Genomic DNA, 16,178 nt, shown 5'->3' with positions numbered 1-16,178 from the left:
GAGAAGGCCCAACAAAGAGGAAATTGGATCCTAATCATGAAATGATATGTGGTTTGCTATTTAGGCTATGAGACAATTATCACATTTACACCTGGAATTAAATGTGGTTTAAGTAATTGGATTGCAATTGGATAGTACTTGATCATATTTAAGCAGCCCAGAATGCATGGCACACGTTTTAATGCAGTTGTAATTGAAGCAGTAAAAGACTCCACTGAATGTAAAGGCTGCTTTGTGAGTCCGCTGCTTCATTTTGCTCATGCTGTGTGTGGCAGAAGTTGAGAAATGTTCAACTTTTCTCATCAGAAAATCCAATAATGTAACGCAAATATAATGCAGGTGCTAGTTAATCAAATCACATTAATGCCTTTCAACTCAAGTACTTCTCCAACCAAAGTGAGTTTTTGGACAAGACCATTTTTTGCCTTTGTCTGTGTTTTTGCCAGAGGCTGCACCTAACAACGGGAAAATATCATGCCGCCATCACTATAGCAACAATAGCAACATTTGCTACAAAGTAGGCCATGACAAAAACCTTGTGATAGTTGCCTCCAACACAAAGTGTTATGTACACTGATGTCAGGTGTTAAAGGGGTACTTAGCTTAAGTGTGGGTTAGTCTGCTTGGTCTAAACCACTTGTTCTAAGACCTCCAAGCTCATTTAGCTGCTCCCAACAATTTACATTAGTGAGTCTATTAGACATGCCAACATGCAGTCCCCAACTCCTACATTTGGATGGTGGGCAGAGCCTTTCCATACTTTGTCAATTTCATTGCAGGTTAATCTAGGTCACATCAGTCCAGAATTGTGTTTTCAAAAATTGCCATACTGCTGATTTGAGGCATCCGTGTTTCTGTTCAGTCTTTGTGATATCTTGTTCCTTCTCTCTGTGGGAGATTAGTGGTAGTGCCACTGTTTTGTGGCTTCTCACTGTCAGTTGCTCTGTTCACCAGTCATGTCTTTCTCTTTCAGAACCTCCCAATTCATTGGCTACTGTTTGTTTGAATTGCTTTGATCAATTTTTCCTCTTTCCTCAGCTTCAAAACAGCTTGTTTTCTTCATAGCATTTGTGTTAGTTTATCAATGTTTAAAAACAAGCGCAGTTTTCACGGGGGAATTGCAAGGCTAAAACGTATCTAGCCTTGCAATATACATGTATATGCCTGCTACACATTCCCCACCAGTAGTAGTGAACGTGTGTTGTTGGCAAAAGAACATACGTTATGTCACCTTGACATTTATCCATAGATATTCATTCCATACTTTGAAGTCCAGATGTTTGTTGGACGTTTTTTTTTTCTGGGGAGTGTGGTGCCTTCATGTACTTGATAATGGGGATCTCTCTTGTGACAGCCATTACTGCCTGAGCTTAATGTGCACTCTCAAGGTAGTATGTTGGCATTTTCAGCTTGGCAGATCCAAAGGCTTGGCTTGTCATGCATGCTGCTCCTACGTGTCCAGCCTCCCAAGGATAATGAGCTAATTTGTTTTTCAACAGGACAGTGCTAATGTTAAGGAGAGTGTAGCTTGGGGGAAGCAGCCTCTTCTTCAAAGGACAACTATCACTTTCATGCAGTTAAATCTTCTGAAACCCATATTTCCAATCTCTAAACAGGTTAAACAAATTAATCTAAATCTAAATGTATTTTTTTTTTTAAAGGAAGATCATTTTATGGGTCAAGGTAACAAATGCAAGAAGACATAGCATAGTTTTACCAAATAACAATAATATTACAGTGTGTTTGTTTGCTATCTTGTCATACATCAAATACTAATTTTAAGTGTCACACAACTATTATTATTGTCGTATGTTCAGAATATAATCCACTGATTGGCAAATTGTAGATAGACATTCCTAATAATTAAAGTACACACTGTGACCAGCAAATGACTGATGGATAAGCTGCGGGATGTGGATTGTGTTTGCATAAGCAGTGCATTTCAAATTTCTCATAATAAAAGAAAGTGCAACAGCCCTATACACTGGCCAATGCACAATACATTTAAATCATTTCCAATGATTTCTATAAGCCCAGCCCTCCTTATGGAAAAGCATTACTTGGAATGGAATGAAGAGCAGGTTAAATAAATAGTCTTCCTTCCACCTCACACGTTTACTTTTGTCCACCACACCATTATCTCTAAAGACCTCTTGTTTGTTTTTTGAATTTCATTTTTGTTAACTTTTTTTTTTTTCTTTTTTAAGGCCTGCAGTTTATAGTCACACTTAGTAGTGCTGCCATTCCTTGCATTTTTAAAATCTGCTGGGTAACATGTGCTGTTACATGTATTATACATGTGTGAAACAAAAAAAAAAAAGATGGCATCGCCCTTCATTGTATATTTACTTGTTTTAATTAATACTTTTCTGCTTATGAGATTTTTACTTTGCCATGTGCAAACCTTCTCATCAAATGGTATTATATATATCATTATTCTAAACCTCCTGTCAGTAGTTCTGTACAGTTTTATCATCAGGTTGACAAATATGTTTTTTATACTTCAGAACCAGTGCCAGAAGCTACATTACAAAAGTTCTGTGTCTTGACATGGCATTGATATATTGCTCAACTCAGCAAAGTGAATCAACAACAAAAAAATCGCTCAACGCATTAAGCTGATTTGACATTTGAGAAGGCTGTTCCTCTCAATGAGTCACATCTCAGGTAATGATGGTGGTGGATGTTCCTTTGCAAACTATCAAGCATACATACAGTGGTAAAAGGTGTAACTCTTGTAAACCAACAGGAGCAGTAGAGCTGGTAAGAGTGTTTGCAGTATTGTGGTCAACATACTGCAGAGGGCACAGACTGTGTTTCACCACAGCACTGTTAGCATTCTGCAATGTCATCACAGTGTTGTGGTGAAAGTGTGCCTCTAAAGTGGAGTCAGTAAATGTTTAATTTAAACATCCAACCGACAGGTCATACAAAGATTTCTTGGAGAATTAGAATATGTTGCCGTACCTGACCCAGTACAGGGCTAGGACAGTGAGATGAAGCATCTTGGAAATGAATTTCAATTGCAACAAGGGCCTTTCTGCATGGAGTGTGCATGTTCTCCCTGTGTACGAGGGTATCTCCAGGTTCTCCAGCTTCCTCCCACAGTCCAAAAACATGCAGATTTGGGGATTATGCAAATTGGACAATCTAAATTGATCTTGAGAGTGGATGGTTGTCTCTATGTGTGGCCCTGGGATGGACTGAAGATCTGTCCGGGGTGTACCTCACCCTCAGCTGACAGTGATCCTCATGTGGAGGACAAAGCAGTAGAAGATGAATGAGTGAATGAAACGTTCTTACTAAATGAACAAAAAACAGCAGCCTCAGTTTAGCCTGTGATCTCAATGACAACAATGAACAATGAATTACTCAAAAACAAAAAAGACAAACAACTGCATGGCAGTTTATTCTGGGTTGTTACGTGGGTTAGTGTGTGTAGTGTGCTCTACTTAGTGCCTTCTACCCACTTGGAGATGACAGCCAGCTTGTGGATCCACTCTCCTAGTTACGTCTTCCCAAAAATGTGCAAAACCTCAGTACAGTGCATCTGCTAGTAACCATGCACACACTGCCTATTCAAGTTGCTAAATATGCCTTGGAGACAAAAAGATTTACTTGTTTCTTATTTATTACTATCCATGCCCTTATCAACTTATTTTGCCAAGATTCCAATTCAACTCTTTAAATATGGGGAAACTGCCAATTCTGAGACAGAGCCCATAATTTATGTTGGATATGTAATTAAATAGCCCATACACGAGACATTGAAATGAACACATTTACAATTCCAATATGCATTATTTAACAAGCTATCTGATGTGAATAGTGAAGGTCATGCTTAAAACATATTGAGTCTCCAAGCTTAATTTATTGATATATGAATGGATGTTCTGTTTCATCAAGTTTATAATTTACAGCTAAAAAAAAAGGGCACATGGTTTATTTAAACCTGCCACGATGATGCTTGGCACATATTTTGACCTTTTATTTGCTTTTCATGTCGTAGCTTTGCTTTTTTGTGGTGACTTACTTTTATTTTTTTTTTAATCTACTTGTGGATGGAATGAGACTTTGTTTCCATCTGCCAACATTGTATTATCATTAAAAGCTGGAAGAGAGGACCCCTTACTGAATGTTTGTTAATCATTATTCATCTTGCGTATTTGAGTGACGCATAGAGGCCAAGAAAGACAACGGTTGGTTGTAATAAGGAGCATGAAAGGTGAGACGAAGACAATAAGTTGGTGGCAAACAAGTGGGATCAAATGAGAAAGAAATGTGAGACATGTAGACACGGACTGAGAGACCAGAAAAGTAGAGACTGAGGGAGACAAAGAAAAAGATGATATCAGAGCAAATGACACATTACCAAGAGAGCGTGAGATGTTTCCTAATTCAAGCAGACAAGCAAACACCCAGCCTGTCCCTACCCTCATGGTGAGTCATGCTAGTCCTCTGACAGTGTAGGCCAGACAGTGCTTGTCAAGTTGTACTCTCTTTGTGATCTATGTTTTAATGTTATTGTACATCACTTTGGTCAACTTTTTTTTGTTTTTGTTTTTTTTTTGTGCTTTATAAATAAATTGGATTGGATTCTCAATGACACCGTCCAACTTAGTCACCAAAACCAAACATGATGCGTAAGTATTAGTTTGACCCCTTTGTCACCTGCTTCGGGGCACAGTGCTATCAATTGAGATAGAGCAATTGAGCAAAATATTTAAGTACAAGAAAAAAAAGAGAAAAAAAACATAATTCTGTATGCAAATGACTATGTTATGCACATTAGACTGTCCATATTAGCCCTGGAAGAAACATTGGCTGTGCTGAGTGGATGAGAAAATAAGTGACAGGGAGTCAAACACACTTAAGGGGCGTGGAGGGGGGGGGGGCGTGGGGTAACAAGAAAAAACTTAGACTGGTGGAGTTTCATTTAAACAGCTTAATGTGAGTGAATTTCCAAACTGACATTTATTTGTCTCCTTGTTCGAAAAAGAGACATAAAGAAGGCCTCTGAAGTAAACCCATAATCTTTTATTTTATAGGCTAAGTCTCCACACCCATGTCTGCCCTGTAGAGCACACCAAAAGCTCAGTGCTTTTGGGAAAAGGATTAAGTCACAACCAATTGTTCAACTATTGAATTTGATGCCATGCGACGAGACAGCTCGTTTCATCACATGTTGGTATTGCTGTCTTATCGTCAGTGTCTAAAAAGCAGGAAGGGATTCACAACGTTTTGAGAATTACTCTTTTTACTTTTGTTGTCTCAATTTATATGGCGTAGATTATGTATCATCAGGTCAAACTCGTTGCCCAGGCTGCAAGGATTTCAACTGCAGGCCTATGTCTGTCATGTCCCTTGAGTGGCAGCAGTTGAAAAATATCCCCAAGCATAAATTTCACAGAGCACAGCAGCTATCTTCTTCTGTCAGCTCCAGAAATAATAGGAAGCAGCTCTCAAAAGTATATTTAACATAAGGACTGAGGCAGGGAGACATGAAAGCACAGCAGAACAAACTGGGTCTCATTGTCAATTCACAGGCCATTTTGATGTTCAATATACATTTTTTTATTGATTGAGCCTTCTACAGTAAAAGAACACAAAGCCTCAGACAAAAAGAGGGACAGAAAACCACAACACATTGTCCCTCCTTTTACAAGCTACAATGCTGTTGGCTATATATAATTGTTCATTTCGATTTCACATAGAGCAAACGCATCGACCGCTTTTTTTATTCGACCAACCATTAGTTGGACTGTTCATTTACTATCATGTATGAAAGTGTTTCCTAATCTGATCATTAAAAAAATTGCGAGAAAAAGAGAAAATCTGAGCACGACATTTATTGTCCAATAAAGCTCCCATAGACCGGAAGTCTATGCACCATATCATATTTATTTAACATATATATATGCGCCATTACCTTGTTTAAGAAGCCCTAAAGCTTCTAACAAACAGTTCAACTGATGAGAACGCTGGGTTTTATTATATTCTTGGGCTCTACAAGTGGTCTGAAAAAGCCTGGAATCGTGATGTAAGGATCTCGTCTCCTGAACAACAGATCCTGTTTGCTCCAGGCACTAGTCCGGGCACATCCGGTTGTGTACATTGAACTGCAGAAGAAGAAGAACGTCCGTTGTGGAGGTGTTTCACGACTCTTCTGACTCTGGGTCCGACTCCGGGTCAAAGGCGTAAAAGGGACTGTGGCGGGAATCGTGACATAGCCATTTTCAAACATTGTTAAAACAATGTTTTGATAACGAGTAGCAGTGCATCCACGGTTCCACAGGGGGAGCTGCGTTTCTGAGAGATGACGTGCTAGTTACGTCACTTCCAGGTACCGGGCCAATCACAACACAGTCCGATTTCGGTCTGAAACAGTGCTGCTGACGAGAGCTTCAGTGAGCAGAGGTCGATCGGCTCATTTTACAGCAACTAGGAGGTTTTTGACCATAAAAACAAGTTAATGTATGTAAAGAGACCTCCATAACTAACATATATGTGCGATAGGACCATTCTATGCGATGATTTCAAGAGCGATCTATGTTTGATAAATTAATCAACTTTTAGTGAGTGCTATGTGAGTAAAAGGCCAGAAAAATGTATCGCTCAAGCCAAAATACATCTCATGCAACTTATCTGTGGATGCCAACCCAGTCTCTGGTGAATGATTGATACATGACAATAAAAAAAAGCAAAAGACCCAGACCCACACTCTTTCCTTTCAGACAGCATTGTTTTTAGCAACTCAGCTGAATTGTCTTTCTCAATGTCAGTTGCGTTCTCTGCAACTCTGTTTTATTTCATGGCTCCTCTCAGTCTCTCATGCACTTCAGAGTTTGCATTTTGCAAGTTGAAAATAATATATATCTATATATATGTGTATGTATATGTATATATATATATATATATATATATATATATATATATATATACATCTTATAAATGTTTTCAAAATCAATTAAAGTCTGCTATTCTTTTCTAATGTGGGTACATTTTGGACCAGGCAGGTTGGCACCTTAGTGCCCCCTATAGATGAGTTACCTCTGAGAATAATATTCTCAGAGGTTGTATTGTAGTAGCATATATTATAGCATGTGAGGAAAAGTGTTTAAAAGACCCTGGACATTTGATTTCTGTGCATCATTAGGAATGTTTATTCATGTCAACTGGGTAATATATATATATATATTGTATCATTTAATAAACATATTTTGTTTCATTCTGAGATATGAAGGTTCATATTCCAAACACAAAGGGTGAATTCCAATTCCTTGCATAACCCTCAATCTCAAAAATGCGCGCTCCCGCTAGTGCAAGTGCTGTCCCGATTCTCAGAAAAATTGAGTTGAGGGACGGGTTTAAGGGCTGTATCGCCCTCAATATTGAGATTTTCCAAGACCACCCTTGGGAGCAAGGGCTACCCAGAATGCATTGCTTTTTTTCACATGAGAAAGATGGTGTCGAAAGCAGCGAAGCGAGTGCGATACAAATTAAGTATTTTCTTTGTTAATAGAGATATAAAAATTATGAAAACCATTGTATTATCTTAGTTTAGGCCCAGATTATGGATTACTGACGTCATTGTTGCGTAACATTTATTTTTATTTTACGATCGTTTGTCAATAGCTGGCCGGTGCGGACACGCAATCGTTCGCTATCGTTAACCCTTCAATAAGCCGAGTATCATCTTATAACTAACTGACAACCTAATAACTTGACTGAAAAAAATTATAAATAAATAATTGGGTCGTAAATGTGTTCTTCTACTTGTTTTTTGGAGTTGACAGACTGGACGCAGCTTTCGCGTTATTCTGCCCCCCACAGTCTGAAGACGTAATTGCATTTAAGGCGTGTCCCATTTCTAAGTGACAAAATAACCCTCAACACTTGGTTTTGAGGGCCAGTTAAGATTAAGGGTTGAGCTTGAGGGTTAAGATTGAGGGAAAGCATGCAGTAGTGGAGCCTATCTGAAAAAGATATCGCTGAATTTGACAATTTGATGTTTGATTCACTTCATTATCGTGATTATAAAACAGAATGTTTGATCAAATATTTTGTGTGTGTAACCACATTTTAACATATCCCTCTATATGTTCCATCTTCATAAATCTGACATCTTAGGAAACCTTAAACCTTAAAGGATTTCAGTCTGGCACAAACGTCCATCAAGACTGAACTGGTCAATCATCTCGTGGTCAAAGAACAAAGTCACTGTGACCTAACAAAATACAAGACAAATGCCTCATAAGATAAAATGAGGAATGTGAAAAATGTTAAACAAGCTTTCACATAGAAATATGAATGGATTTGTTGTGACTGAGCTGATAGCTGGCAAATAGACAGAGGAAGTCAGACATAGGAACTATATATGCACAATTCAAGATCTTTTATTGATCACATGCCATATCTTCATAGCAATATTAGATAATAGTATTGTACGTAGTCAATTTTTTGCCAGATTGTGCAGACTCAGTAAGAGATCCAGATATGGCTCATCATAGAGACTGTAGAATGTCTCTGTAGTCGTATGGTTTAATCAGCAAAGTCAATCAGGAAGTACAGATATATTGAATAGCCACTGTGAGTGGGCTTGTTGCAAAAAGAACTCAATTTGAATGGAAGTCACTTGGAAAATGAGTCTAATTGATTTATTGTCAGTTACCATTTCCTTCCGAGGAGTTAATGTCTCAATTGCTAGTTCCAGGTTTTCTTCAATAGCACATGATGTCGATTTTCGAAATGACACCAGTGTGAAAGACAGCTGGTATAGTCCTTTAGACGCTGGGTTGTAGGTGACGTCTGTGAACTTCCATTTGCAAAAAACATCAATCGGCAAGATCTTGAGCTCAGTTTCTTGTTGGTGATGTCACTGCTTTCCACTTGGCTAAAACAGATATTGAACACTAGTATCTGCTCTAGTTGTGCTGCACTGTATAGATCTTGTTGTCATTTTACCCACTCGCTGTATAGAAACAGTAACTTCAGTATTGTAGTATTTATACCTGTCAGTTGTCTGGGAGGTATAATTTACAGCAGCAAAATACTCCATCACACTGCAGATGACATGGGTGGTCTTAGCATCAATAGTATTGACAGTGATATTTACCCTTATCGGAGTCTGACAGTCGGAAAGCAGGTGCGGGGAAAGGGCCATGGATGTTTATCTTTCCAAAAGATGAGACCAAGATGGATTGAGTGAGCGAATAAGAGAATGATGGAGAAGCCCTTTATTTTCACTGGAGGTGCAGTGTTGCTACTGTGCATTTAAAGATTGAACTAAGCTGCGGCTGAGACACCATATACAGTATTATTGGTTTCTTTTATTTAGCTCTTCTGTGTGGTGAAGGGCTATTATGATGTAGGAGGCAGCTAACAGCAGAGTGTTAGGGCCCATTCATAATAATGAGGAAATGACATAACATCGTCTCCTCTTAGTTGCGTGTGATGTCGCTCATTTGAAGCTCTTATGAATATTCCGTCAATTAACACATCACAAAAACTGCACTATATAACATTTTTTTTCCATGCTCAATACTTCAATACCATTGATGACTAATTTACTAGCTGGCTTTCTTTATCTCAGCACTTGATATAATCAATGATGTACTGACAAAGGATGAATATGATCCAGCATTCATTCACTGACAGTTTAAATGTGAAATTATGTGGTAGATCTTAAAGTAACACAATGTAGGATTTGCTCTTTGGGTCCTCCTACATTTGGGAAATGGTTTCGTCTGTTACAACTGTTGTAAAATCATTGTTACACATGGATATGTTGACATGCCAAGGATACCGCAGAATCTGAAGCAGGACTTCTAATTTGCAAACAACCATGTCTTCAGACCAGGAACAGTTAGACTATGTCATAGAATTTTATACAATGATATGAAATATGAACACTATTTTTTAAAGATATTAGAAACACAAACTAACCCAGCAAAAAAAGACAAAATAACATTAGTGCTTGAGGTTATGTAGCTTACATTTTCGACTTGGCTTATGTAACCTATTGTTCATTTCATGCACATTGTTTGAATCATTTGTTTTATGAATATAAATGGGGAATGAGTAAGTTAGACAGCCTAAAATAGTCCAAGTTCAACAGTATATTCAATATTCACTATCCACTGGGAGAGATAAATCTTTTTTCTTACCATGACTAACTTACGTTTTTAAAGGGGTGAATCATTCTTATCTCATAATCTACTATTAGTTTGAATATCAACTAATCCTGTAAATAACTAGAATAAGTTTTGTATCTGTCTTTGAAAATGCACCAAAAATGTCTCCCTGTATCAAGTGATACAAACTGTCTCAATTAGATCAGTGTTGCATCACTGTCACAGTGAGAGAGAGTGGCGTTGACAACATGGTGGAGGTTATTCTAGTGTTGAATCTCTCTTGAATCCTGGGATTGTTCTCTGAGTCAGAACAAACTAAATGAGACCATCTTATTCAGACTGTGAAATCTCTGAGACAGCCCCAATTTATGCAGTTTTCACTCCAGCAGTGGTGGTTCAACTCATCTCTTCATATTACATTGGTAAAATGAGGGCAAGACATTGATAACATCCTGTTTTCATAGGAAAACAGATTGTGCGCCTGCCTGACCTCTAGATGATAATTTCCCCTATACACATACACACATAATAGAGCTGGCCTAATGAGACCAGGACTTGTGCAGAAAAATGCTCTGTCCTTTTTGTAAATGAGACACAATCTGTGAGGCAGATGTCTTTTCTAACGTTGCTGCTTTCACTCTCCCTGCGTCTTTGCTGATTTGGTCACTGCTTTTGTTGACATATGAGCAAATATGTGGGATCCTGATGTAATATAGGCTGTATTAGGCTTTTAATTGCAGTGTTGATTAGACATGTTAAAAAGTTAATGCAGCATCCATCCATCAACCATAACATTACTGAGGAGAAAAAGTCACCTTCTCCACAACAGCTTTGATAAATTAGTCGACCAATCCTAGCTAAAGAAAGCATCTATCGTTTGCATCTCCCTGTTACAACACATTTCAATTACAGCAAACTTTGTTTGTGCTTTTAAATCTTCTGCATCCACTGATGCACCCCCTAAGTCAGTCCTTCTCAAATAGTGGGGCGGGCGCGGGGACAACCAACTTATTCAGTCACTTAAAGTTCAGTCTTAAAGTGGTCTATGACCAGGCATAAAAGCTTGTCAGTCAACGCCACCGCAACCCAGTCCTCTATTAAGAACACTAATGCCGTTGCAAAAGATGGGCTGAGGGACTATAGCACTGTTTTAGTATTTTGTTTTGTTTTTGCCTGTGTTATTAGTGTTTTTTTTTTGTTGTGCAGCAGTGCAAGTAGATATAGGTAGGTTATTTATTTGTATTTATTGTTTTTATTGCTATCATTATTTTAATTTACTCTTATTATTATTATTATTATTATTATTAATAATAATAATAATAATAATAATAATAATAATATTATAATTATATATGATATAATTATTATATTATACTTGTTTAGTTGTAACTAATTTATTTCTGGCTGTTCTTTTAAGTTATATTTAATGTTGAGTTTTGGTGGTTCAATAAATACTCAAGTTTTGAAATCAATGAATAATCATGTTTATTAATTTTGATTTCAATATCAATCGAAATAATGGTGATTATAATTATTGCCATAATCGTCATGCCATTTTTGCCGTACTAGAATACAGTGCAATTGCACATCTACATTCACAAATTGATGCACTTTAATTTTTTTCTGTTACAGACTAAAATGCTATATGTAATTTGTAAAAAAGATGTAATTGTATAGACAAATTATAATATTTTTAGCCGCGGGGGAGAGTGTGTTTTCTTCATCCTAAGGGGGCATGACAGAAAATAATTGAGAAGCACTGGCCTAAGTCAATGACTGTGTCATATGAATATATGAATTATCCTGGCAGAAGATGCTATTCCTTTAAGTGTACATAGACTGCTATTACACGCTGACTTTGGACGTCAGATAACTCGCAGGAAATGAGTGATGGCTCCTGTCAACTTGAGGGGGCACATTTAAGAGTCATTATTCCACCATTATCATTCTTGCCAATGACTGTGGAGCCATCCTCCCTTCTGTCAGTGGGCTGTCTGCCGCGTAATGGGCCCTGGGCCCATTAGGAAGCCACAATGGCTACAGTCACACTTTGGTCTCAGTCTACAAAAAGTGGCTGAGGAAGTCAGAGTTACAAATCACTCGTGGACTTCTTTGAAAGACCAGATATGGAGCAAATGATGTGGTTCTGCAGTCATTTGGAAAATATTAACAATCAAATCACTTTTTCACAACTAGGGCAGCAACTAAAGCTATAATCTTAAAAAAATAAGTAGATGCAACTAAATCCATGCAATTTGTGTATTGAGAACTGGTTTTACAGTACTTGAATATTACCAAGCATCTGGACAAATGGTGCTGCTTGTGATCTCGCATCCTAGTGATGAGGTAGGAAAAATGCTTTTTTATTGGTATTGATACTTTTATGGATACCAATACCATTAATAATAGGGAGTACTTTATGAGGAAATGTGTGAGCTGGCTCTCCAGTTTCAGTGCATAGTGGTGTACACGGTTTGTTGTTGCCAATAGATATATTCAGACATTGCATCAGTGTTACAGTGGGCTCAGTTTGTATTACTGTCAGTCAAACAGCCTCCTGCTGAGTAGAGCATTAGCATTTCATGCTGCATGACAGAATAGTTTTGCCAAGTGGCCTACTGTACATGCTGGCCTCTGCAAGAGGTTAATTACACACACACACAAACAAAGAGAGAGAGAGAGCTTTGTTTCTTTTCATGCGAGGGTGGAGGGTTGATAGGTCTTTAAAGGATAATCTGCACATTTAGTTCAATAGTAAAATTAGGACAACTCTACCCTGGAGATATGAAAGCCAGGGAAAGTCTTTCATCTGGAAATGAAAAAGATCAAAATACCCAAATAAGGGCACACATGTTCATTATACCAAGGAGCAAGAGATGTGGTTCCATCCGACAATAATCTTTATTCCACGTCGCATGTACAATTCAAACAACATATAACAGCTAAAATAGTGGAAGGAAAATGTAGGACTGAGGCTTATTACCGGTCATGAGAATAGCTAAGGAGGGAGGAGATCCCAAGGGAGTCACCTTGATTCACACATGCACAGTCCCACTCACACACACACACATGCCAGAATGAAGATCAAGGGGTGCTCAGGAGAACACACCCACACAAGCTGGAGACACCACCACCCAAAAGCAGCCTCAACCACCTTAGGCTCTCAGCTCCTCTGGAAACAAGGAGGAGAAGATAATAATCAGTCAACAATACAAATGAATATCAAATCAAATATAATGTATAAATCAAATTAATTGTAATAAATTGAACAAACAACATAATTGTGGTGACTTGAATGTAAATAAATAAAACACAATTAGCATCATTACACTCAAATAATCAATACACAAAAATACATAATTAAACATTGTGGAGGTGGCCAACCAGGCACGTGCTTAATAAATTAATATTAATAATGTGGCAAAAAATGACCTAATTCCATCTACTTTGCTAAGATATTATATAAAACCTGAACAGTAGGGATGTGTCAGGAAGTGAGTACTGGCCATAATATCCTTACTCTGTAATGTCGAGTGAGGCCAGATATGATGTACGGCTTAGAGACAGCTATGGCACTGTCTAAAAGACAGGAGATGGAACTGGGTGTAGGACAGCTAAAGATGCTGAGATTTTTTCTTGGGAGAGACAAGGATGGACAGGATTAGAAATTAGCATATGAGAGACAGCCCAAGTTGAATGATTTGGAAATAAAGTAAGAGAGGCAAGGTGGAGAGGGTTTGGTCACGTGCAGAGGAGGGATAGTGAATATGTTGGACAAAGGATGCTGAAGATGGAGCTGCTGGGCAGGAGGAGAAGACAGAGAAGGTTCATGGATTTTGTTAAGGAGGACATGTGGACAGTTGGTGTATCAGAAAAGGCCACAAGGGAAAAGACAAGATAGCAGCAGATGATTCACTGAGGCGACCCCTGAAGGGAGAAGTCAAGTATTCACAAAGATAACAACTTATAACATGCACAATAACTGACTTCCTTCCTGGGACGCCACTCAGGCAAGAAGTTACAAATAATCCCCTTGCAATATTTTCCTATTTGCTTCTTGCCGTGAATCCTTTCTTGTCGTAATCCACCTGCAACAACTACAGAGCATCTCAATGTCTGTCATTTCTCTTTCTCCTCGCTGTGTATTTAGTTGTCCCCGTACCCATGATTTACAGTGCGTTAATGTAGTCCTGTGCTCGAAGTCAGCAGATGAAATCGTCATTTGTCACATTAATGGTCGTCCTCCTCTACACACACACACACACTTGCGTGTGCACACGTTATACAAGGATTTTCCAGTATAGCTCCATTAGCAGAACAGTTCTGCTCTCTGATCACAGTCCTCCCCTTTCTCACCCGTCCTTTCAGACATAATGCCATCTCTCTGTATGACCCTTCTTCCTGCAACACCTCCCCCTCTTCACCTCCTCTGGATCCAGATTGGATTACACCGTGACATTTGGGGGAGCCCTATTTTCATGTCACACGCTATCACAAATCGAAGTGTGTGGCAGCACAGTCCTTTGCAGAGAACTGCAAAAAAAAAAAATCACTCTCCTGTCATTTCCCTGCTGTCTTACAACATCGACAAGCAAACAGGCACCTGTGTGTCAGTCATCGCCGCCTCTACACAACAAACAGTTCTGTCCAACTCGTAAATAGAAGTTGAAGAGGGAACGCCATATTAACATGTAGGTGATTTGAGTGCAGTGCCACCACACATGGGTGGCAACAGCAGGAATAGCATGAGGTTTATAAGTGGAGACTTTTGACATGTGTTTGGAAATGAGTATGTAATGAGTGAATACGGTTATTTATTTCAGGAACCTCATTGTAAAGATTATCAGTCTGTAATCTGTGACACAAAAATGGACGATGTTTCAAAGGAAGCTTTGCTCCCCTGTCTCGCGGACAGCCGTGCATGTTATATTGGGGGTCGCGACTCAAAAAGGTTGAGAACCACTGCCTTAGTGCTAAGTCCTGCATTATAATTAAGGTAGACTATATACTGAAGAGAAAGTTGTGAAAGGCTGCAGGGAAATATTTAATTGTAGTCCTTGTTTGTTTGTTTTTTATTCACAAAATTCTCTGTTGTTAATGTTGGAATTGTAAGAGCCCTGGTTTATGAGAAATAGTGACTTGAATTTTAAATACTACATTTGTCATAGCCTGTCTCATGTCATATGCTACATTAGGCTGGAGAGTGTAATCCTTTATCCGATCATTATGCAGTCCCTAACAGAGATAGAGCTATACAATTCTTAATTTCAAGAGTTTGCGCTATGATTTACATCATTATTTCATGATTATTATTAGTTTGCTAATAATTGACTCCTTCTATGTCTTGTGCCCATCAAGCTGAGACAGGCTGCAGATATGTCATGTCAAATGTAAACGATTATGATTGTTACTACTCAGCCTCAATTTGATCTGCCTATATTTCCATAATGCCTATGAAATGTATTTTACCTTAACTTTACAGAATTGTGTGAAAAGTAAATGGTTATGAACCTTTGTTGCCAATACAATTCAAGTACAGTGCTCTTTGAAGGTGAATGCACCAATATGCACTAAACATATTCATATTATTATTGTCTTTTTTAAGTTAGTGATCAATTGTCAGATAATCTAAACAGCACTAATGAGTATGTGCCTCATATTTCAGATCACTGCAGCTCCGTCTAATTACAATCATTCAATATTTACACTTAGACAGAACATATTTACTTTACATACTGAGCCATTCCTTAATAGGATCCAACACATTATTTTTTTTCCAAATTACATGTGTAGTTTACAATGTAGACACATTAAAACTCAACAAGGACACACAGCCGATATGTGGTCGTTGGCGGATATTCACCATGTGTAAGACATGAGGGTGAAGGGTGTTCAGGACAGTGTTTGGTTTAGACTCATGGGAAACATAAGTTTGCTTCTAACCTTCTGCGTCTAGCTTGATATTATGGTTTTTATTTATGACAGATTCCTCCCACTCATTCGGCACCTCTGGTCTACAGTATGTTTTATTATTTTTTCCTTCAA

The 16,178-nt window shown here is 38.2% G+C and overlaps 1 protein-coding gene across 1 annotated transcript in view; it reads left to right on the top strand.

The window, feature by feature from the left end:
* grid1a (glutamate receptor, ionotropic, delta 1a) overlaps positions 1-16,178 on the top strand; it is a gene marked incomplete at both ends in the record, with an annotated part of 241,815 nt that overhangs the window by 133,760 nt on the left and 91,877 nt on the right. The window lies entirely within an intron of this gene.

Source organism: Microchirus variegatus (assembly GCF_963457635.1).
Source record: "Microchirus variegatus genome assembly, chromosome: 11".
Taxonomy (NCBI): Eukaryota; Metazoa; Chordata; class Actinopteri; order Pleuronectiformes; family Soleidae; genus Microchirus; species Microchirus variegatus.
The sequence above is the reverse complement of the archived record's forward strand: the minus strand, read 5'-3'. Positions and strand labels throughout refer to the sequence as shown.